The sequence below is a fragment of the Colias croceus genome, chromosome Z, assembly GCF_905220415.1.
Source record: "Colias croceus chromosome Z, ilColCroc2.1".
NCBI lineage: Eukaryota > Metazoa > Arthropoda > Insecta > Lepidoptera > Pieridae > Colias > Colias croceus.
The window spans coordinates 6,999,593-7,026,033 of record NC_059568.1 but is presented as its reverse complement, the minus strand read 5'-3'; the positions used below and the strand labels follow the sequence as shown (position 1 = coordinate 7,026,033).

Here is a 26,441-nt window from a genome sequence, read left to right as displayed (position 1 = left end):
TTTACATTTTATTAGCATAATTATGATTTCACAAAAAAATCTGCTCTACTAGAAATTAGTAGAGCATTTTTTTTTTGTAGCAATTCATACATTGTACATAGATTAATTTTCTTATAACTTATACATTATACACCATTTAATTTTATACACTTGACATGGATCACAAACACGTGAAACATGATTAGTACAACACATCTGCATTAGATAATCTATGACCGCACAGTAGCTTGAGGCTATATCGTAGCCGGCGTTCGCGCAGGTAAGTAAGCCTTCGGCGGCGATGGGTCGGCGCGGTGAGCGGGGGAGGAGGGGCTGCACTTGCATCTCGGCCGGGATGAAAGGAGACATTCATTCGCACGCCATGCTGGCCCGCTATTACAAAAGACTCCAGGACAAAATGCCTGAGACACGTGGTACCATATTTAATCTCACATTCGTGAGACTCATTTTTATATACAAATGTGGTTTTGGTGTGTTTCTTGTTATAGAATTTTGATCAAATATGCGATTTATGTATAACTCTACAATCTATATGTACTCTACAATATAGCAACGAAGTAATTTGTATCATTGTATGTAGGCTCTACATACAAATTGCTCTATTTGAATAAAATTATCTACCTCTATTATAGAGACAAATTAGTTCAAATAATACATTTTAACATGAAAAATATTTATATATGTTATACATAAATATGTTATTTCCGAAGTTATGAAACTACATATTTAAACAATTACATAATTATTAAAAGTTTATGGCTTGAAAACAGGATATTATCTCTCTTTTGCTAACTGTGATCCAAATACCGGCATTACCAATCAAATATAATGTACCTACTCGTACCTACTAGTTTCTACTTTTCCTCATTGCTCATGTGATTAAACTAGGCATGTCGAATTAGAAAAGGGTATCATTTAAGCTATCACCAATTTAATTAGTTTTGTGTTTCTTAAATAATAGGGTTTGTCCTCAAAATAGTAGATCTGTCACCAAAATGTAGTCACCAAACAATGCAAAATCAGTTCCACAATAAATCACCTAAAATCCTGAGATACTTATAAGGTCTAGTACCATATAAATGTTTTTGTATGTATTATAATAGGTGGGTCCTAATAAGTATTTAAGCAAAATATTTTAAAGAGATCACCAATAAATCATATTATGTTACTAAAAGTTAAAATAATCAATATTTATTCTTAAAAATAATAACCACTGAATAATCAGCTCTGGTTTAATAGCTGACAAATGGTTAGCATAATTGTATATAAAACACTTAATTAAAGTTAAAATAATCAATATTTATTGTTAAAAAACAATAATCACTGAATAATCAGCGCTGGTTTGGATTTCGAAGGGCGCCCCCTTTTTCTTTTCTGGCCGATAAGTACATTTTTTGCTTCTGGTGGGGGGTTGGCCAGCTTTAAAGTTTAAGCGTATGGCTAATTCGATAATATGTTTGCACATGTCAATTTTTAAAGCGCGCCAATTTGTCTCCGCTCCTTTGATCATTTTTTCATTAAAATTATAAATTGATATATTAAATTGATAACGAATACTATTAATTTATTATCTGAACGAAATAAAATGTTACTACTGTATTGGCACAATATACAGATACATACAGTAAGGAAACTTCATACAAAATTTTCGAAATGGCTCCCCCCCCCATAAAGCGTGTTTACGAGGGTATTGAGGGGGATCGATAGTAGCGGGTGACACATTCACAGATTTTGAATATAGTATGGAAAAAAGTTTAAAGTGATGTCAATTCACATTAAATAAATATCGATTGTTTCAGTTTGTAGCCCTTTCAATAAATATATTTGTAAATACCGTATCTGACTACAAGTTAAAAAGAGACTATTTTTTAATTTCTATAGATATGGTAGTATGAGTTTTAAATTATGTATGTTGAAATATTTTCTATCAAAATGATAGCTACAAATAGTACCTATTAGGAGTCCAGTCTGTTTAAAGATCGCATCTATTGCAATCTAGAAGAGCACGAAAATCTAAAAAAATGGAAACCTTAAAAAAATCTTGTTTAAATTTATGTGCATAATTACGTAAATATTAGGGAAGAAAAAGATAGATATTATAATTATTGTATTTTTATCGATACGTGACTTTACCACTTTGTCAAACACTAAGCCTGTCAAGCTATTTTCTTTTTCATCCTAAAACAAAAAGGTGGAGGTTCTATGCTCGTATAATAATAATTTTAATTTATTTTTGCATATTTTGTGTTTTTTAATTTAATTTAATTTATCGTTTTAAAAATAATTTAATAGGTATACATACATACAAGTATTGTAAATTCTGGTATAAAATAATTATTGAATATATGTATAATACAAATATCAAGCATTATAAATAATTTAGGTACATTAAATAGCCTTCGGCGTCCATAACAAAGCAAGATTTCGAAATATAGCACTGATAAAAACGTATTCACTTTTACAAGGTGTATAAATTCGGATTGTTTCTTCTTGTAAATTCATATTTAGGCTACACCATTTTTGTATTTTAACGGGTTTTAATCTCAAAATTATCACTAAATCAACTGTGAAAAAAAGCAAACAGAAATATACAGGCCGAATTGATAACCTCCTCCTTTATTTTTGAAGTCGGTTAAATACCAAAAAGTAACAGCCCTATAGCTATACGTCATAATTTCATCGCAGGGGCTTAGTTTCCTAACTGTATGTACGTAGTATATATCTGTCAACTGTGGTATTGGTGACAAAATATCAAATAAAAAGGAATCGCAGTCAGGGATCGATAATCGATTTATTTGGTGACAGATCTACCATTCTGAGCACAGAGCTATTATTTAAGTAACAAAACTGTTATTATAAGAACGAAGTTTATATTCATGTAATGTAATATAATTTTATTGGTTATCGATCTCTTATTTTACACATATATTAACATTAATTTGATAATTCATACCTGGGAACAATTATTGTTTATCTGAAAACGAAAATATTTCGTGGTGATAGAGATCTATTTAGTAGGTGATACAACTTGATGACAAATATAAATTTTGGTGATAGAAAATATAGTTCCCATTAGAAAAACTAAGAGAAAATTATATAAAACTTTATTTTTAAAATAAAATGTATAAAGAGAGTTTTCAAAAGAATGAAACATTTAACGATTTAAGGAATAAGGTAAAAATCTAATTTATACGTCAAAAATAATTGAATACCTACAGGATAAAAAACACGTGAATATAGATACAGTGCCTACAAAAGAAATGTTAATTCGTCTGATTAAACCGTATTAATGACGAAATAATTTAAGTCCTTGAAAATTGAAATTAGTATCGGAATGTATAGAATGAGTTTGTTGCGATTTATTTTACAATCGAATCGATACTAAGAAACTGCAAGCAATGCAGTTCATATGAATCGCACCATAAAAATAACCATACGATAATATAACTAGAATTTTGCCGTGGAATTGCTTGCACTTCACATTATCTCGCGCCAGCCCTTTCTAATCTCCACACTCTATCTCACCCCTTCAATTAGTTTTCGCGATAAAACCTATGTCACTCAACACGCCTCAACATTCACACTCAAAAAATCACGCCAGTCGTTCGCTTTGTTTTGATATTGAAAGAAAGAACAAACAAAAATCGTTGATAAATTCAGAATTAGGTAACATAATGGAAAATACAAATAGGTCCATAATATTTCTATATTTCTATTTTGTATTCTTATAATTGAAATGAAAAATTATACAATACTGCACAAGAGTAGGAGTAATATTCCATCTTAACTCGTATTCCTAATGTTAAAATGAAGTAAGTAGGTATGTAATTCAATAAATAAAAGACTACTTAGTTCTAAAAATGATAATGGGTACTAAAAGAAACCGGCATCTTTTTGAGCAGCTTGTATAAAATAATTAGCTAGCACTCAACTAAAACACAAAAATATATGGTTGGTAAAAACTTGGATAATCAGCGGTAAGAATTTGTTATAAAGTATAAATTTATAAAGAATAGAAAAAATTCGATCACGAGGCGGGACTTGAACCCGCATCCTTCGCGCCATTCCGGGGCGGATGCCTAACCAACTCAGCCACTCGTGACCCGCCTGAGCAATCGAATTTATTCTATCCTTACAGTTTTATGTGTCTTAAGGGACACACCGCGCGCCATCTATTGAGATGATTTAACAACCATCTCAACTAATATGAAGCACTTTTCAGTGAATACAATATTGTAACGATGGAACACGACCATTTCTTGAATTTATATTTTTTGGTTTTTATGGCATTCAAATGCTTTATAAATATAAATTTATAAAGAATAGAAAAAATTCGATCACGAGGCGGGACTTGATTTCAAATACAATCAATGAATTATTAATGGGAACTATATTTTCTATCACCAACATTTATATTTGTCATCAAGTTGTATCACCTAATAAATAAATCTATCACCACGAAATATTTCCGTTCTCAGATAAACAAAAATTGTTCCCAGGTATGAATTATCAAATTAATGTTAATATATGTGTAAAATAAGAGATCGATAACCAATAACATTATATTGCATTACATGAATACAAACTTCGTTCTTATAATAACAGTTTTATTACTTAAATAATAGCTCTGTGCTCAGAATGGTAGATCTGTCACCAAATAAATCGATTATCGATCCCTGACTGCGACTCCTTTTTATTTGATATTTTTTACCCGACTACGGCAAAGCAAAAGGAGGGTTATGATTTTGACAGGCTATGTATGTATGTATGTATGTATGTATGTATGTATGTATGTATGTATGTTCATCTGTTCCCTCGTAACGTCTAAACTACTTATCAGAATTTGACAAATGACATATCATTAGAAGCGTCTTAATTGTCCGCTGGTTATAGGCTATATAAGGGTTTCACAAAATCTAATGTGGCGTCCTCTATCGGAAAAAACATACAGAGTAAAAAAATAAAGTTAAGATAAATATCCCGTGTTTGGTATCATTTGAAAGCGCTTTCCTTGTACATTTTGAATATATTATATATATTACTAGCATTTGCTCGTGACTTTACCTGTATTCATGGGCAGAGGCGGCTCGTGACAAAATTTTATGGGTGTTCACTTGAAATAAAACACTGAAAATACATGATGTAAAGCAGTACAATTTAATTAAAAAATTACTTATAAAGGAAATGCATACGTCTTTCTTTTTGGTGTGCAAAAATATCTATAACTTGACACAATCTATAAACCTTCGTAAAATATGTCTGTTTTCATCGACACGGTCATTGAACTCGCGTATTGACTTTCGGTACGCGGAATCTAATGCTTTACGAATGTCTTGTCGTTCGATAGACGCCAATTGCAGTTCATTCAACAAATGGTACCTACCGAGATTGTGAATGTTTTTTCATCTTGATTGAAAGATGAGCTAAGTCGTCAACGCCCGTTTCAGTCCAAGCACTCTCACCTCCGTCGGCCGCGCCCACTTCAAATAAGACACGGAAAACGAAATATTTTGTTGCTTTCATGTTCATCACAACCACACAACCACGGTGTTTTCACATACCTATTGTTCGGATTTAAACACACGCGATGCACACGCGTATATGTTTTCGTTTTTGTCGTACATTTTTGCGTAAGGTCAAGTTCAGGCCGTGGCGGTCCCTTAGCTTTCAATTCAAGTCGAATTTGTAACGTTTTAACACACTTTTTAATGAACGCCACATTATAATTGTCCATTTTAACACTCACAAGTAATACTGATAACTACAGGCTATTTCAACAGTCAACACGTATCTTATGATTTTAATTCGAAAATTCCCGATTATAGGTACATTCGCGCGCGTGCAAGTTGACTAGAGTGTTTGTTTATATTTGAGTGGCAACGTCGCGCAATCGCTGTCTTGTGTACGGGCGCGCGGTAAAAACGAACCGGCAACGTTTGCGGGAGCGGCGCTCCGAATTTTGCTATTTTTTCATAGAAAATCTTCTGTTTCACGCGCAGGTCTCTGACAAAACTATCTCTTTCACTCCTATTGGATTTCGTATTAGAAAATGTACTGAATATTTTTTCATTGGAGCGCAATCGTTAGCGCTCCGCTACGCGCGTTTTATAATACAGTATTATACCTACAGGTGTATGGAATGATGGATATATTCATTGGTATAGTAGTTTTTTACGATTACGATTGATTTTAAATAGTAATAATTAATATTAATAATGAAATTAAGGAGTATGATTTTATTATAATTATTTATGGGAGTTCACTGCACCAGCGCTCCTTAGGGCGAGCCGCCTCTGTTCATGGGCTGATTGCATATAATTCACATCTTTTCGTCCATAGATAGCTTCATTATTAGTTCATCAGTTTAACTTTTGTTAATATTATGCCCCCAAATACACTTTAACACCAAAATAGTACAAATAATATAAAGTGAAAAAACTAAAACCCAACTACGACAATAACCGGCGCTGAAAAAGTATAAAACAAGATTTCAGAATACTGAACTGAACAAAGTTGCTAATGTAGTTGCAAGTAAATGGACACAGTAGACTCTACCAAGATGCCTTCGTTGTAAATTGACAATAATGTCATACAATACTATTCTGAAGTATGCAATATTCCACTATGTAAAGATAAATTTTCATGTTTGGAAAGGCGTAGTCACACGTTGTTGAAGTGCTACGGTAGATAGGTATATTATGTAACGTGTGAGTACGCCTTTCCAAACATGAAAATTTATCTTTACATAGTGGAATATTGCATACTTCAGAATAGTATTGTATGACATTATTGTCAATTTACAACGAAGGCATCTTGGTAGAGTCTACTGTGTCCATTTACTTGCAACTACATTAGCAACTTTGTTCAGTTCAGTATTCTGAAATCTTGTTTTATACTTTTTCAGCGCCGGTTATTGTCGTAGTTGGGTTTTAGTTTTTTCACTTTATATTATTCACCAATACAGTAGTAACATTTTATTTCGTTCAGATAATAAATTAATAGTATTCGTTATCAATTTAATACATCAATTTATAATTATTTTAATGAAAAAATGATCAAAGGAGCGGAGACAAATTGGCGCGCTTTAAAAATTGACATGTGCAAACATATTATCGAATTAGCCATACGCTTAAACTTTAAAGCTGGCCAACCCCCCACCAGAAGCAAAAAATGTACTTATCGGCCAGAAAAGAAAAAGGGGGCGCCCTTCGAAATCCAAACCAGCGCTGATTATTCAGTGATTATTGGTTTTTAACAATAAATATTGATTATTTTAACTTTAATTAAGTGTTTTATATACAACTAGCTTCCGCCCGCGACTCCGTCCGCGCGGATGTCGGTCTTTGCGTGGATGGTTTATTTCTCCATTTTGAGTAACTCGGACAATGACATCTTATAAATATCTATTGGACCCAAATACGGCTAGGTCTATAATAATACGCAACGTGTGTTCGCGGTACCTACTACAGAACAACGTCTATGGATAACTGAAAAATTGAGATTATTTTTTTTTCTACGTATTTTTCCAGGATAAAAAGTATCCTATTTTACGCCCAGGATAATAAGGTATAATTATACCAAGTTTCATCGAAATCGAACCGGTAGTTTTCACGTGATGTCTTCACATACAGACAGACAGACAGACAGACAGACAGACAAAAATTTTTTTAATCACATATTTGGGTTTGGTATCGATCCAGTAACACCCCCTGCTAGTTATTTTTTCAATATTTTCAATGTACAGAATTGACCCTACTACAGATTTATTATATGTATAGATTATGCTAACCATTTGTCAGCTATTAAACCAGAGCTGATTATTCAGTGGTTATTATTTTTAAGAAAATATTGATAGTTCAGGAATCAGGATACATCGCCCATTTTTGCAAGTGACTACTATCAAGCTAATTTTCCGTTTGTAGCTTTATTTTGATGAGACGCCCAATAATTTCGTGTACGAAACTCTCGATTATGGTAGCTAACAGAGATAACAAGGATAAAAAAATTTGATTTGATGGTTCTCAAATATTTATTACTAACTGAATTTTTTTTTTGTTCAATCTCAAGATAATTACCTAAATTATTCGAAAAAATATTTGTCCTACAAAATCTATGGTTGGTTCAAAGAGTCCCCCTTTCCAAAGTGTATCGATAACGAGGTCATCATAAATGATTACTAACAAGCAGATTTTTTTGTTTTCACTTAGTTAATGTTTATTGTTTATATATAATTCAACAGAGATATTGTCCTACAAATTGCGTAGGTAATAAATATTTGAGAACCATCAAATCAAAAAAATTTATCCTTGTTATCTCTGTTAGCTACCACAATCGAGAGTTTCGTACGTACACGAAATCATTCGGTGTCTCATCAAAATAAAGCTACAAACGGAAAATCAGCTTGATAGTAGTCACTTGCAAAAATGGGCGATGTATCCTGAACTATGATTATTTTAACTTTTATGGGTACCATTCACAGGCGCACCCATCCGCTGGATTTGTAGCTGGCTACAAGTCCGCGGACCAATCTGCGTGTGTATGTGTAGTTGTGCGCGGCTCGCGGCTCGGGCCTCGGCGCGCGCTCGCCGTCTGGAGGCGCGAGCGCCGCGCCGGCCGCACCCGAGCAGCGCCGGACAAATCCGTACGTGTCTGTGCGCGCGCGGATTTGTCGGTGAACTTGTCAGTCATTCGCCATATACATAATTAATTTTATAAATAACTAGCTTTCCACCCGCAGCTTCGCCCGCGCAGTCAAAGAAAAACCCGCATAGTTCCCGTTCCCGTGGGATTGCCGGGATAAAACCTATCCTATTTCCCGGGATAAAAAGTAGCCTATGTCCTTTCTCGGGTATCAAAATATCTCTATACCAAATTTCATGCAAATTCCTTCAGTAGTTAAGGCGTGATTGAGTAACAGACAGACAGACAGAGTTACTTTCGCATTTATAATATTAGTATGGATTAAAAGAATTCATAAATCACAACGCATTTATTTATTTATGGTGGATTCTAGATAACAGATTTCGATTTTTAGAGTAACGTCTCTAGTAAGTTTTTGAAAAGAAAAAAGGTTCAGTTCTTTAAATCAGAAAATGTTTATTATGTTAAGAATGGTTTATTAGTAAAATCAAATATAAAAATTACTCGTATCGGTCATTATTATTATAAATATATTATTTTAATTGATAAATGTTAAATAAATGTGCAGTTCTAGTTCGTTCGTTCCTTTTTTCTTCGTTGTTTCAGCTATTCCTTTGCCCACATGCGCTGCAAAGCTCACCATAGTTCACAGTCGACTGGACTGCAACTCGGCGCTCGTGTACCTATAGTGTGTGGGCGATGACGGATTTGTCCACGGACTGGTACGGCTCGGGGGCCGGGGCTCGGCTCGCGGTGCGTGTAGTGAATGCCGGGCTTTAGTAAATAACATAATATGATTTATTGGTGATCTCTTTAAATTAGTTTGCTTAAATACTTATTAGTACACACCTATTATAATACATACAAAAACATTTATTTGGTACTAGACCTTATATCTCACGATTTTAGGTTATTTATTGTGGAACTGATTTTGCATTGTTTGGTGACTACATTTTGGTGACAGATCTACTATTTTGAGGACACACCCTATTATTTAAGAAACGCAAAACTAATTAAATTGGTGATAGCTTAAATGGTACCCATTATTAATTCTGATTATCATTTATCAGTCGATGTAAAAATCACCAACGCAAATATTCTAGGAGGTAGCAACGTTGACAAGTGAGCATTTTAGTATAGTTGGTTCTTTGATATGCTGTTCCTCTTGCTATTTCGGTTACAGTCCGGGCTGTCTGGCTGGCCGCAGTGGTTGCGTTTATTAGTGCGCATCTTATCTGCACAGGAAAATATCCTTAATTTAAAGTCATTTTTTAACGCGTAATTTTTAATCGTTTGCCTTTAGATAGATCCATTAGACATACATTTTTTATTGCAAGACGTTTTTTTCGTTGTTAAATAGTGCCAGACGCAATTTTTATTTCAAAATAATTAAAATATCATCGAAATAAGTGAAATTCCATCAACATGAGTCCCAGTGAAGGATAAGTAATCACTGTGTTACTTATACTATATATAATATTCATTTTCCTATTTACAGTTTTTTTGCAACAATCTACCATATCGCCTCCTTTTTCCCAACGAACCTCAAATAGGACGTTAATGTAAACTTGATAAAAACCAAATATCATCAAGAAATTAAAGACTTTTTAACGGATTTTAAACGCGATTTATTCATTGTATTATTTTCCCAAGTCTTTAATTTCAAAATGTATAATACTCGCGTAAAATCAAACACCAGAAAATACAAATATCATCAAATTCATATTTATACCCAAAAGTGTAATAAATATGAAACCATCTATTAAAAATATTAGTTTACTAATTATTCAATATAAGTATTAAAAAAGGATAATGTAATATAAGTAATAAAGTTATTACTTACCTTTTAAGCGGATTCATGTTGATGTAATTTCACTTATTTCGATGACATTTTAGTTATTTTGAAATAAAAATTGCGTATGGCACCTATTTTACAACGAAAAAAACGTCTTGCAATAAAAAAATTATGTCTGATGGATCTATCTAAAGGCAAAAGATTAAAAATTACGCGTTAAAAAATGACTTTAAATTAAGGATATTTTCCTGTGCAGATAAGATGCGCACTAATAAACGCAACCACTGCGGCCAGCCAGACAGCCCGGACTCTAACCGAAATAGCAAGAGAAACAGTATATCAAAAACCCAACTATACTAAAATGACTTTTTTTTAAACGGTGCTAGCTCCCGTACTAAAACTTAGCACCCCATCAATGGAATTTTGGGTCGAAAATGACCTTGATCGATAGGTCTCCGTTAGGTCCTTTAAGGCAGTTTAAGGTCCCACAATTTATTCGTTAGGAAATACAAATTTAATCTTTATGAACTTGGTGATAGAGTTGAATTTAAAAACTCGTCGCTTAAAAGGTCGTAAATTTTTACGACTTTCTTAGTGACGGACTACTTCTAGCTATAATTTGAAATGAGATGAGAAATAACCTTTATTATATTAAAATTTTACACAACTGCACAAAAAGGAGAAATATGTTTATTTTGTAAGTATATATTTATTAAAATTTTCGCTCCGTTACTTTTAACTGGCAGAACATTTTAATGGTACCTACGGAACCCTTCGTGCGTGAGTCTGACTTGCATTTAGCCGTTTTTTTTGTAATGTTTAATCTTGTAACCTTTCTATTATGTAATTTGTTTATATGTATGTATTAATATTGCGTATGTTTCAGATTATATATTTATGTCATTTCGTTCAGACTGTCATAAACTTTTAGTACAGTAATCCAAAATTAATAATGCGCATGCAAATCTTCGCTAATTGTCGTATTTCCGAAGACACTCGAATCATTGAATCGTAAGAGCCCTAAACAACGAACTTGCATTTTACACCTTGTTCAAAAGAAATAGAAGTCAATTCACGGTCATACACAATCAAAAACAAATCGGGCGCTAGGTGACGGTAGCCTGTCAGTCAAAAAACTCAAAAATCCGTCAGTTGTCTTTATAGTCCAGTCTGTGGGGAAATGTAAAAGCCTCTGCTCTACAAAAGGTGGCGTAGAAAATGTTTTGAAACAATATTGTTTAGGTATGAAAGGTTAATAAAAATCCAAGTTTTCGACCTTGACGGAACCAGGCGCTAGCCGCCATCTTGAATTAAAGGTGCTAAAATTAGGTATATTTTAAATAACTTCTCAATTGTTTACTACATCACAATAAGTGTCTATGAGGGGTTCAAACTTAGTTTACAAAATAAAAGACAGATGGAGCGTTGCCGAACTAAACCGAATGATTTATCGTCATTTTCAATAAAGCTATGTGTGCTGTCATTTCGCCGCTGCACTGTACGTACCTACACGGTGCTTCTGTGTGCGTGTGATGTTACCGGATATTGAAAAATTTCCCAAATTTTTCCCCGACTACGGAAAAAAGAGGGTTATGTTTTTCGAGTTTATGTATGTATGTATAATATTTCTTTGACACGCCCTGCAGTATAAACCATTGGACCGATTTTGAGATGTGAGGTTTCATTGCAATCATCTGAATTATTATGTTAGTGGCGGTAGTGACGTAGGCTATATACATAAATTAGCAGTCAAGTTTTAATTTTTATTTTAATATAATTTCGGGTTTATGATATTTTTTTTATAATATTATTGTAAAAATTCTTTTATTAGATATATAAAGTACCTGCCTACTAAAGTTATATGTATATGGACAAAATAATTATATTCAATTTTTAATTAAATAAATCACATAAAAAAAAGTTTCAATATTAACTATAATAATTATATTATTTTTTTATTTTTCAAAATATATGAATGCGAATACGGGACATTTTATTTTCATCATGGAGTTCACATAAATTAAATCGCTAGCGAAAACGACTATAATGTTTTTAAGCTTTATAAAAGTAACAAAATAATGTATTATGCTTAAATAATCTAATAATAATCATGAACCTTTAGTGCACTATACAAATAATCACATTCACGATCGAAAAATCAACCAGCATTACCCTGAAGATCTTTTAACCATTTTACCGTTTTACCAATAAAAATGGCAAATTCATTTAAAAAATACTGGCAACTTAGTCACGATCAAGCATGCACGATGCACGATGCGCTTGCACGACGTTCGCGGTGGTGGGGGTGCTCGCTGGACGAAAAATTGGTCGTGCACATCCAGCAACATAATAATAATAATTATTGACGTACGTCAATAGTCAATACTATTCACGGTCGTTTTGCGTCGTGCATCGTGTATGACCTTGGCGGGACGTACGTCCAAATGGACCGTGAATACGGCGCTTAATTCACTGACAAGACACAAGTGTCAAATGTCAATCTTTGAATACCAAACGTTCGACACTGTAAAATAGGTAATATGGTTTATGTCTGCATTTTCCTGGGAACAATGGGTACAAATGTTTTCTGTAATTATTTTCATCCTATAAAGATGCGCTGGAACCAAGCAATGTCCAAACCGCAAACGGTTAATGATCGTTATAAACTTTCGACTAGTGTATCTGAAATCATTATACCAAGGTGTTGTAGGTAAGTTTCTTTGTAAATTTGCATACCATTTTCCTTTGTTTTCTGTGGTCAAATCCCAGTAATCTTGCCACATATTTTTCATTAAAGTTTTAAACTTATGATAATAATCCGTAAAAGGAACTTTGAAAGATCCTGTCAGGTCTTCATCATGCTCCTGACGTGTTGCCTCGTCTACAATTTCGTTACCAGTTACGCCACTGTGTGAGGGAACCCATACAAATTCAATATGTTTGCCAATAATTCGTAAAAAATCCTTAATCCTATACAAAGTATAATTCTGTTTATATACAAAATTGCAATTACATAAAGCAGATAACACACTTTTGGAATCTGAAACTATCAAAATATTTAAATTAATTACATTACATTTTACATATGTCAAAGCAGCCAGAATGGCCCAACTTTCTGCTGTGAAAATACTACAACTATTTGGCATTCTGAAACATTTAGTTACTTTCATTTGTGGGTCATAAAATGCAGCCTTAACATGACAATCACTCTTAGAGCCATCGTTATATACAATGTAAAAATTAGTTTTATTGGATATATATTGTCTGAATTCAAACTTGTTATTAACAGAATCTAAATCACACTTTATATCTAGAAAATCAAGTAATGTATCATAAGGGAATTTGTAAATTGGCCATTTGTTGCTAATGTACATATCTTTTGTTAGATTTTTTACATAATTCACTATTGTTATAATTTCAGGCAAATTACCTGAGATAATTGTATTAGCCGTGATGTTGTGAGTACCAGCTGACTGTAGATTTGGATGAATGATATTATTTAGAACAATATTATTATTACAAGATAACACCTTCAAACAAAATCTCTCAGCCAGCTGTAATCATCGAAGACACAATGGAGGTATGCAATTCTCAATTTCCATAGAATTAATAGGAGTGGTGCGCATGGCTCCACTAATTATTCTCAGACCCATATTTTGTATCACATCTGGGGGCACGGTAGTGCCCCCGCCAAGACGAACCAAGCGAAAGCGAAGCGCACGGGCACTACCTACCTTTTCTCGAAGCGCTTCGACGTTTTTTTAAACCCTCATAACTTGGGTTTGGATTATGCTAGATCAACAAAATTTTCGGGATATATTGACAATAGCGGACTTATTGAATATATTAAGTTTTAATTACATTAGCTTTTATACTTCAGATTTTATTTATATATAAAAAACGCTAATTTCGTCACTGACTCACTGATGATCATCAAAATTCTTAAGGTATTTCCTAATGTCCTAGAAAGCTGAAATTTTGTATGTAAGCTAGTATTAGCACACAAACAACAAAAAAATTATAAAACTTGTAACTTTCTTCCCCCAACCCCTTAAACTAGGGGATGGGAGTTTGTATGAGACCTGTAATTTTAAATTAAATTTTGATGACGCTAGTGGTCTAATCTAATAATCTAAAACTTGGTTCCCCTAGATATATATATATATTTATAGGTACTTCTTGTTAAAAAAAATTAAAAATCTAATCGACATAGGTACATATATTGAGACATATACTTCAGATCAGATCATATAAATATGAATGAATTGAAGTGTTGCTAACGTCTCCTGCCTCTTACGTCCACACAGTAGCTAAAAATAAAAAAATAAAATTGTCCTTGACAAGAGAGTGGGCTATAAAAAAAGGCATCTCTGATGTGCAAGAAATACACCCCAAAAAAAGAAGAAAAAACAAAAAAAATTTTTGTTACAAACAACTTAACTACAAAAAGAAATGAAATCCCACCAAAAACATTTTCATGTAAAATGTTGCCAAGACGAGCCCATATGACTCGCACTGTCAAAAAGTTATCAGATCTGATGTACAGCCAAGCTTCTAACACTACACGCCCTAACTCTACAAGGCCTTACTTCACAAACTCTACACCTTAGTCAAAATATGTGGCTTGGCCGTTCGTTACTACAAGAACTATTGTATAACACAAAAGTAATGAACAGTGAATTAATTAATTTTTCACCTTACGCCGATGTGAATGTAGCGAAATGGCCAAGCCACATATTTTGACTAAGGTGTAGAGTTTGTGAAGTAAGGCCTTGTAGAGTTAGGGCGTGTAGTGTTAGAAGCTTGGCTGTACATCAGATCTGATAACTTTTTGACAGTGCGAGTCATATGGGCTCGTCTTGGCAACATTTTACATGAAAATGTTTTTGGTGGGATCCAATTTTCTTAATAATGTATTACTAACATTCATATAAGCTAAAGAACTATAATCAAAATGACTTCTGACTATACTTTTATATAGCATTCTCAATGTTTTTGGATCAGATCCCCAAAAAGTTCCTGATAAGCTTCTTAAGATATTTATGCCCCTCATAGCATTCTGACATATGTAAGTAATATGCTTATCAAATTTCAATTTATCATCTAGTATGACACCTAGAAATTTATGTTGATTGGTACTAGGAATGATTTCATTATTATATTTAATATTTACAGTAGAGTGTGCAAAAGGATCTTTACTAAAAATTAGAACATTGCTTTTTTCCGAACTTACTTGAAGTTTTAATATGTTACTATAATAATAATGCAATTGTCTTAATGCTGTATTCATATTTTCAACAGCTATGTTAAGATTTTGATTTTCACAATATAAAAGCAAGTCATCAGCAAATTGCAATATTTTAACTTCTGATGTGTCTACAAAATTAAGGATCTGAGATGTGTATAAGTTGTACAATAAAGGTGATAATGTTGCTCCCTGCATTGTCCCTTTGTTTACAGTTCTAGGTCCATGTAATTTATTGTTGTATTTTACAAATAGAGTTCTTTTATATAAAAAGTTTAAAATCCAGTTTAAAATATGTCTTGGTAATTCCAACTCTTGCAATACATTTAACAAGCTCTCAATATTAACATTATCAAATGCACCTTTAACATGTAAAAAGACACATATAACATTACTGTGACTCAATTTTGCCTTTTTAAGGTCTGATATAAGAGATACAAAGCTTTCAGAGCAACTTCTTCCTTTTCTGAATCCAAACTGTGTGTCTGGTAATTTTTGCTGTGTCTCAGCAAAGTAATCTAAACGTAATTTTAACATATTTTCAAAAAGTTTGCCCAAGCATGATGACATAGAAATAGGTCTATATGATAGAGGATTGTTCGCAGGTTTATTTGGCTTTAAAATCGGGATTACACATTGAGTTTTCCATGAGTCTGGTATTACTAAATTTAACCAAAGTTTATTGTATATATTTAATAAAATTTCTTGCGCATTGGAGTGTAACTTTTTAATTAATAAGTATGAAATACTATCTTACCCTGGTATTGTATCTTTCCTACTTTTAATTGAAATGTACAGTTCATTGATGGTAAATTTGCTATTGAGAAATGCATTTTTAGAGTTTTCAACAGATTTATGTAAAATGGCATATAACCTATCTTCATTTAACTGTGTTGAATCTGATATGATATCTAAAAAGCTTGGAATCCAGTCATCATTGAAATTCCTATTATGACAAGAACCTATTCTTTTAAATCTTTTTACGTAACTCCATATTTGAGAAACAGGTGTCATTCTATTAAAACTAGTACATAAGTTGTGCCATGAATTAATACTTTCCTCTTTTAATATCCTTTTCTTTTGAGCATCAAGTTTTTTATACTTAATAATATTAGGAATACTTGGTGACTGTCTATATTCTCTAAGAGCTAACTTAGAATTTTTGACTGCATCCTCACATTTATTATTCCACCAAGGTGCAGGTTTCCTCATTACTTTTAAAGATTGTTGGGATTTTTGTTTTGGAACAGTTGACATTCTAATATCATACAAAATATTTACAAAACTATTATACAAATCAATTGGTTCTGTGTTATCTATATCTAAATTTGAAAAACAGGTTTCTGATAATTCATGATATTTAGACCAGTCTGCCTTGCTATAAATATATTTATTAATTAAAATATTTATTAATTTAAATATATTTATATTTACGATAAGTTATGTAAATAAATATGTATCATAAGTAAATTTTATGTTCAATAAATTATTAAAGGAAAAATATATGAATAAAGTATAAATATGTAATTTTAAATTTGTTTACCAACTGAATAAAGTTTTTTTATTCCATTTGAATATTAAATATGTATTATATAAGAAATTTTCTTGTATTAATTATAAGTACTTTAAAAAAATATGTTTAATTGGAATATCAGAAAAACGTGAGTACTTTTTAAATAATAAAGTTAATAAAATAAAAGATCGGGTTTAGTGCTATTTTTTTAATAATAAATCTTCTATACATATAATATATCTGTAGAAGGGTCAATTCTGTACATTGAAAATATTGAAAAAATAAATAGCAGGGGGTGTTACTGAATCGATACCAAACCCAAATATGTGATTAAAAAAATTTTTGTCTGTCTGTCTGTCTGTCTGTCTGTCTGTCTGTCTATATGTGAAGGCATCACGTGAAAACTAGCGGTTCGATTTCGATGAAACTTGGTATAATTATACCTTAATATCCTGGGCGTAAAATAGGATACTTTTAATCCTGGAAAAATACGTAGAAAAAAAATTAATCTTAATTTTTCAGTTTTATCCATAGACGTTGTTCCGTAGAACCGCGAACACACGTTGCGTACATTATTATAGGCCTAGCCGTATTTGGGAATTGGGTCCAATAGATATTTATAAGATTTTATTGTCAGAGGTACCTACTCAAAATGGAGAAATAAACCATCCACGCGAAGACCGACATCCGCGCGGACGGAGTCGCGGGCGGAAGCTAGTCAAACAATAATAATAATGTTTTAAAAATGGTAAAAAATATTAAGGAATAATTAATAATTTTAAATGATAATATAATAAATAATATTATTAATTTTTTCATTTAATTTTATCCATTCTACTATTAAAATCTTCGAAATCAATTTAGCGGTTCAGAAAATATATCGTAACATTACATACTATAATACAGTCGCATTCATAATATTAGAAAGTGTATCATACAAAACACACCACAAATTTATTTATAATACATTTTAAAAAGAGTTTTAATTTTAAAGTTAAATAAATAATTTGTTAAAATATAGTTCTTCTAGTAAACTTTATATCGAGTACAGCGTTGGTCAGGTCACATCACTACGATCACGTGGCGGCAGGGAGGCGCGCGAGCGAGCCTGCGCGTGTCCGCCTCCCTCTTCACCCCCGCGATGCTAGATTTATTTTCATAAAAATAAGTATAACAATCGACTTACTGATGAAATGTGATAGTGGATTCAAATTTTGTGTATTTTCTAGTATCGTTTTTGCAAGATAGAACTGCACATTTCACCATGTTTATTCGTAAATATGAAAAAAAATCCAGAGCAACGCACTTCGTGAGCACTCAACCACTTGGTTGTTCGCACTCTTTAGATAGTATATATACTCTAAGGCCAAGACATATTGTTCTATTACAAACAACTGATTATTCCTATATTATAATTAGATTATCCATTTCGATACCGAAATAATAAAACTAATACTGTCTCTTTCTAACTAATGAATATTCTGATATGTGAAAACTTTGTGAAAAAATATGACTATACGTCAGTCAGTGCCAATGCTAATCAAGGTGCTAATTCTATACCGTTTGACATATTTTGAAGTTAGCTCAAATACCTACCTACTGTGGCCGGGCGCCATGCTAGCCGCTAGCACAGAATACATAATAGTAGCTAAACGCTACAGAACGGACACTCTCCGCCTCCCGCCAAAATTAAACACTTACCTCACCCCGCACGATCAGACATGTTATGGTACCCATTTCCCCGCAAGGACGATACCAACGACGTCTTTAGACGAAACGCAACGAAGATTGACAACATTAATCAAATTGACTTAAAGCAATTTTATTATTTTGGATTTGTGATTATCGTTTTTCGTAGAAAATGGTTAGATATTGTGCTGTTTACGGATGTATTTCATCAGAAAAACGCGAATTTTTTTTTACGCTAGTCACAAATGTGCCAACCATAAAGAGTTTACACACACATTTGCAGTCTCTACAGTGTGACTGTCAAAACTATAATTTTGTATGGAGTGTCCGGGGTGTGCCGCTAGGTAAGTTCTCATTAATATGATGTACATGCTCTGTCATTGCTTCGTAGTAAACATTGAAAAATTTTGAATATTTTTGTGATTGTGACAAACATTTGTGTCTAAAACATATAGAGTGGTCAAGGAGTCAAGGACAAATAGTGGCATAATGCCAAAGCCACAGAGTACATTATTTTTACGGCCAAAGCGCAGTATTGTGAGATGTGGCTCCGGAGTCCGGAAAGAATGAAAACCAGAAAAGTTTGTCTTTGCACCGGTATATATACGTTTTGACTGAAATATTAGTTATTACTTTGCTGATTTAGTTATTTTCATGTATATTGAATTGAGGAGTATTCACAGATTATGTTCAGTGCAAAATTGTTATCAAATATAGCTTTATTTTGTATATTTTCGTTCTAGTAAAATAATGAATTTGGGTGCTAGTGATGGCTTATATCGACATCAGCAAAATGTTCGATGAAGACGTGCGAGTCTCCCAAGGCTGTGTCATTAATCTTAAGAATAGTTGCTTTGGTGAATACACTTCCAAATTAACAAATTAATTTTGCCAAGAGCAGCAGAAGGGAAAATAAAACACTTAAATTTACCTAATATGAATTTTTAACCGACTTCAAAAAAAAGGAGGAGGTTATCAATTCGGCCGGTATTTTTTTTTTTATGTATGTACACCGATTACTCCGAGGTTTCTGAACCGATTTACGTGAATCTTTTTTTGTTCGATGCGGGATGGTGTCGAATTGGTCCCATAAAAATTTTATTCGGATAGGCCCAGTAGTTTTTATTTTATGAGCATTTTTGTCTGTAGGTATTTGTAAATTTTGCAAGTGCAAGTTTGAAGTCGGTTGTTTTTAACGCAGTTATCACTTGTAACTTAAGTAAGATTAGTCGCTTTTATTGTACTTTAAAAATGTATTTATAAATAAGTCAAGTCAGGACTAAAATTATAATAACATAAAAATTCATTTTTTGAAGGTTACCAAGAAGTGAAAATAGAAAAGGAAAATGGTTAGAAGCAATTGAAACTGAAAATATCAAGCCAAATGTAAAGGATATAATTATCATAGTATGTTCCCTACATTTCCCCGAAAGTGCTTTCAATAGAACAATGGATGTGATTAGTCTGCACGATGATGCTATACCAGTATGTCTGCCGCTGCATTCACACAGGGTGAGGTTTTTATCTGTAGACACGTGATGTCTTCCAATTTACTTTTGGTCTTTTTATTTAGATTTAGGGCTGTCATTTATAATCTAATGTTTCACCTATTTTGAAGGGGGCCTGTGAACAAACTGAGATGGTTTTATATGATTTTTTGAGTACAAACTTGGGTGATATTTGGTTGTTGAAATGTTATTGACTGAGGGAAAGTGCAATTTACTTTAAATACATGGGGTGTTTTAAGTTATTTTTCTATTCTTTATAAATTTATATTTATAAAGCATTTGAATGCCATAAAACCAAAAATATAAATTCAAATTCCGCTATTGTAAGCCCTAATGTTAATATTAATTTCAAACCATCAGTATTGCCCTTTTAATTAAAATGTATTGCATTTTAGTTAAAATGTAAAGTGAACAATGCTAGTTAATGTAAACTGTGACATTTCATTTCCAGGTACCAGTTGAGCCTCAAATCCCGAACTCAAAAATGAACAGAGTGAATCCGAGTGCATCCCAGGCTGCAGAAAATAGTTTAGTTCTATAATTTTCTCTGTTATTAAGTAATTATTGTGTTTTTTTTTCTATTACTGTTTATTGTGTTCTTCATCGTAATAAAATACTATTACCTATATTAGTATTTATTTTGTATCATTATATTACATTCCTCAAAACTGAAATTAGTTCAGCTAAAAGGTAACAAACAGCACATTCAATGACTGGGTGGTACGAAGTTCACCGGGACAGCTAGTAATGTAATAAAACAATCGAATACTAAATTATTCTGTTTTTCCGGAGCATGCGCCATCCCGCATGGCTGTAATACCATAGTAGCAAAATGCATAATAACAGATTTTATACCGCATTCCCGTACCACATTTGCTCTTTACTGGCATGCTTCCGTTAGTTCCGTTAATACTACATTCCAATAATATCTGATTTCAAAAACACCAGTCAAACAAAACAAAATATCCAATAAACCAGTTGGTCAATTTAGCAGATAACTTAAATACCAAATTGTAAGTCTACCGTAATCCTTATATCTTATATCAAAATTGAACTGGATTTATCAAATTATACAGGTTTAGCTATCTTGTCCTGCGAGGTTGCTGGTGTTTTACAAGTAACCCTGTATAGGTGTTACCGGCACGAGCAGCCATCGTCATACTTAATTTTATTAATTGGCATTGTCATTTTTTCCATTCGTAATTTAACTTCTATGTTTTGTACAATAAAGTTTAAATAAATAAAAAAAGTGTGCGTACTTACTACTTATGTACACGCGTTAGAAGTTACTTCTTTGGCGTAAAAGAAGAATAACTTCAAAAAATATATATTAATATTATTTTTATATCGATAAAAATAATAATGTTTATCGATATATTCTCGGCACTAAACACCGCCATGTTTTGTTACACGCAATATGGCGCCGGCCACACTTTTTTTGTAGGTATGTCACTTCCATGTGATTCCTTATTCATTGATAAAGATTGTATGTTAAAATGTCATACAAATAATTATTGTACTTCATGGACATGCCCCGCCAACTAAGTGATTTCTACACAGAATTATTCAATGATGGGTCGATAGATTATAATAATCGATAGAAATACTCTGTAAAATGTATCCGATACAGAAAAACTCTTCTATTATGTTATATAAATTTAAACATAAAGACTACCAAATTGTAAGATAGAAACCAATAAATAATAAAATATTAGAGTAGTTTAGTTTTAACATAAAATGCATACATATGAGGTCTTATTATTACATATCTTATTAGTATGTTTACGTTGTAATTATTATTTACGTTCCTGATTCGATTTATGATAATATTTTGAATTTATAATTGAAATAGTATCACAATCGATAATCTTTTGTACATCACTTCTGGTACCTATCACCCGTCTTGGTCTACGCCAAGTCTACAGTCTACGCTATCACCCGTCGAGCTGTCAAAAAGCAAGCAAGCTGTCTAAATAGTGGACAGACTATACATAGGTAGTATGGGGCGGTACACACACACTTCACACAATAGGTTAATAGTAGGTACCACAGAACAGTAAAACTGTGGTATAGGTAAACCAGAATCTGATGGCAATTAGGGAAATCAAAATTTTGAGTGTGCAACCCTAGGGAAAATGGACTGAACGATCTTGATACTGCTTATTTTTTAGTTTGTTCTCAATATCATTAGTCACATTACATAAGTGGACAATACTGTACTTAATAATGAGATATCCACTTAATATTATGTAGGTACATATACTTACATGTATAATATACATATTACTTTTACACAGGTAATACATATTATTATTTACATATACCTATATTTGTATGTTCATTATCATTATGCCATGTGAAAATATCGATGTTATATCGATAGAAAACTAGACTGCTTATAATTTTTTATAAAATAAAATAAAAGTAAAATAAAACTATCAAAAATCAAATCAAAATTGTTTATTTGGAACACAACAACACATTACAAAAACTTTATGCACGATGGCACCCATAATAAAAGCTTAAATAAGCTGCGGCACAGGTGCCAACGCCCGCCTCCAAACATTAGTAGTTCCACTAATTAAATTTTAACATTCATATCTCCAAAACAGAAACACAAAGTAATGATAAAAGTAAGTAAGACGATTTACTTATACAAAATTAAAAAGACAAAAATGTGCAGGTATGTGTTTGTGAGAGAGTGTGTGAATGTTATGTGTGTGAGTATGCGAGAGTGAGATTATGTGAGTTTGTGAGGTTGAGTGAGAAATGTAGAAGTTTAGATGGTGGTTTTAATAATAAGTTCAGTTTCATCATACGAGAGGGATAGAAGCAAATTTAGGAGTATGGTTTTTAGCTTATAATGACAGAGTGGGTAAATATTGAGGACTTGATTAATTTTATTGTAGAAGATTAACGAACTTATGAAAAGATAGTGGCGACTAGCTATTGCTGTTCTGCGATATTTAATAACGCATACTCTGTCGTTTCTGCGCCTAGTATTTATAAAGTCCAAGTCATACACACTACACAGTGTCTGAGTGCTTCCTCAGAACAACTTTGAGAATAAACAATTGTCTTACGGTGGGAACTTGGCAAAGAGCATATAATTCGCTGGTCGGATAGCGGAGAGGTTTGTTAACGAGAGCTTTGAGGACAGCCCGTTAGGCTCGTTCCAGTCTTATCATCAAAGATTTGACACAGCCTCCCCAGGATATTATACAGTAAGAGGTAACAGACTGAATCAATGCATAGTAAACAGTTTTTAGGTAACAGATATCAAGGACTCCTCTGAGGCGTTTAAGCACAAATGTTAATTTTCTGATTTTAGAGCATACAGTATCGATCTGCTGCTTCCACGAGAACATTTGATCGATTGTAACGCCCAGATATCTCAAGCTAGTGGCTCTTTCAAGACTTATACAATTGCATTGATCACTAGGGTCGCTCTTGAGACAATCATGTGCGGATATGTTGAAACTTGAGGGAGGCAGGGAAGAAAGTTTGGGGGCAAAAGTTATGTATTTACTTTTAACAATATTAAGCGTGAGAAGGTTTTGTCGAAGCCAGTCTTGAACAATCTTTAGAGCATTTTCAGCAACATTACGAACCTCCTCCCAAGTTCGGGCATGGATAATCAAAGCAGTATCATCGGCATAAGAAATTATTTTACAGTTGTTAAGAGACAAATTACACAGATCATTTATGTAAATTAGAAACAGGGTAGGTCCTAAGACGCTGCCCTGTGGTACGCCAAAAGTAACTGGTTCAAGCTCACTAACAATATCATCAATAACTACACACTGCGTACGTTCAGAAAGATAACTACCAAAAATATCCAGAACAGAGCCACGAATACCACAGCGTTCCAATTTAGATATAAGAATAGAGATAGAGACAGTGTCGAATGCTTTAGAGAGGTCTAAAAAAAGAGTAACAGATTTCGTTTGTTCTTCAAAATTATTTATTATGCTATTGGTCAAAGACAACAGAGCATCTTCCGTGGATAGGCCACGTCTAAAACCGAATTGATTTTTTGATAGTAAATTATTGGTGTTAAGAAAAGTAAGGAGCCTATTATTTAACACTTTTTCGAAGATTTTAGAAATAGCTGAAAGCACAGATATTGGGCGGTAATTAGAGACACCATCTCTATCTCCACTCTTGAAGATCGGGTGGACAACAGCTCTCTTAAATACAGTAGGAAAAATGCCTTTTGAGATGGAAAGGTTAAAAACGTAACAGAGAATAGGAACGAGTATATGCCTCGCCGATTTAAGGACAGACGTGGGTATCCCATCCTAGCCAACAGCACATTTGTCTTTAAGATTGCAAATAATTTTATGGATTTCATCATTGTCGATACTCAGTAGTACCATCGAATTTATAGAAGATTGAGAAGAGTTTTGTGGAAAAGCCTCAGGGGTATTACAATAATTTGAGGAAGCACTCCGAGTACTGTGAATAATTTTATAAGCCATATCTTTACCCACATTAGCAAAATAATTATTGACGGCATTGACAGATGACTTTTTACAGGTGAACCGATTCAGTAAATTACTTGCATAAGACTCCCTTGTTTTAATTCCTGACAGCTCCTTGATAACATTCCACGCGGCCCTTGGATTATTCCTGATCTTCTGAAATTTGGTATGTTCGTATTCCCGTTTAGTTCTCTTATTACAGAAGGTTCTGTAGCGTTGGAAGATTAATTTGTCCTGATTATCTTCTGGGTTTTTCTTATGTTTACGGTACAGTTTATCTCTATGGCGAATACATTTCAGAAGACCAGGTGTAATCCAAAAGAACTATGTTTATTTTCGTAAGTATTAACAGATACACACATTATAAAATTGACTTGGACAGCTTGGACTTGACGAATAGCCGTATTGGAAACTCCTGTAATAAGTTTTCATAAAATTATATTCCAATCAACAAACAATATTATAGTTACCTACATATAATATTTTTTAATTAAAAGTATCAAAGCGGGTAAGTCCAATTTACCAATAAAATCTTCTAAATTGAAAATTGTGATGTGTTTGACCCTTCTTCATCAAATATTTTTCTATACACATTATAAACAACACCTCTTGCTTGTGATCACAGCGGCTTTTTCGACATTTTCGAAGATTTTTTAGACAAAATCCTAAAAATTATTTATCAACTGCAAAAAAGACAAATAATTTGACAACCAATTTGATAGTTGTCAAATAAGTTGCCACATGAAAATCTTTTATTTCTTAAATATAAATATGCCATCAGATTCTGGTAGACCTATAGGTACCCACCTATGCACTTATTACTTACACCATCTTCAATTGAGCCACTAAATTTCAAGATTATTTAGTGATCGCTACATATTTTAGAAAAGTGTAAGGAATTTAGTCATCCAAGTTTAGAGGCAGGATGGCTCCTGACTGGCTGAATCTTTAAGAAGGTTAATGAGAGTCATTTAGGAAGATATAAACGCATTTAATACACAATAAAAAAGTATAAAAATGACTAGCGCTGGAAACGTGCGAATGCCACAGAGCAAGTATGCGTTTTGCTGCGAGTGCAAACCGACAACCGTACTAAAGGGGAAAACACTTGTTAATTTTCTGTCACTGAGTTGGCATCGATTGCACGCATCACGCGAAAACATTACTTTTGAGTGCTCGATTGTGCGAAGCGTTGCTGTATGTAGTTGAAACATTCAACGTTAAGCATTAAGCCGCACAATGCGCTCTAGTGCTGTAATTGGAAAACTACCATAGAGTAAAATATGCGCTTTCACCCAATCTATACTAATCTTAATCTTAGATCATTAAGTATACTAATATTATAAAGTTGAAGAGTTTGTTTGTTTGTTTGAACGCGCTAAACTCGGGAACTACTGATTCGATTTGAAAAATTATTTCGGTGTTAGAAAGCTCATTTATCGAGGAAGGTTATAAGGCTATATTATATTATCATCACGCTACGACCATCAGGAGTGGAGCCACGGGGGTGAAACCGCGGGGAGCAGCTAGTCAAATATAAAAATTACTCGTATCGGTCATTATTATT

The 26,441-nt window shown here is 33.0% G+C and overlaps 1 long non-coding RNA gene across 1 annotated transcript; it reads left to right on the top strand.

Annotated features, from left to right (window-relative positions):
• Positions 1 to 19,464: 19,464 nt before the first annotated feature.
• On the top strand, positions 19,465 to 20,910 carry LOC123705517. Its single transcript, XR_006753313.1, has 3 exons — positions 19,465 to 19,479; positions 20,199 to 20,394; positions 20,842 to 20,910. It is a non-coding gene; the product is annotated as an uncharacterized LOC123705517 (long non-coding RNA).
• The last annotated feature ends 5,531 nt before the right edge of the window (positions 20,911 to 26,441 follow it).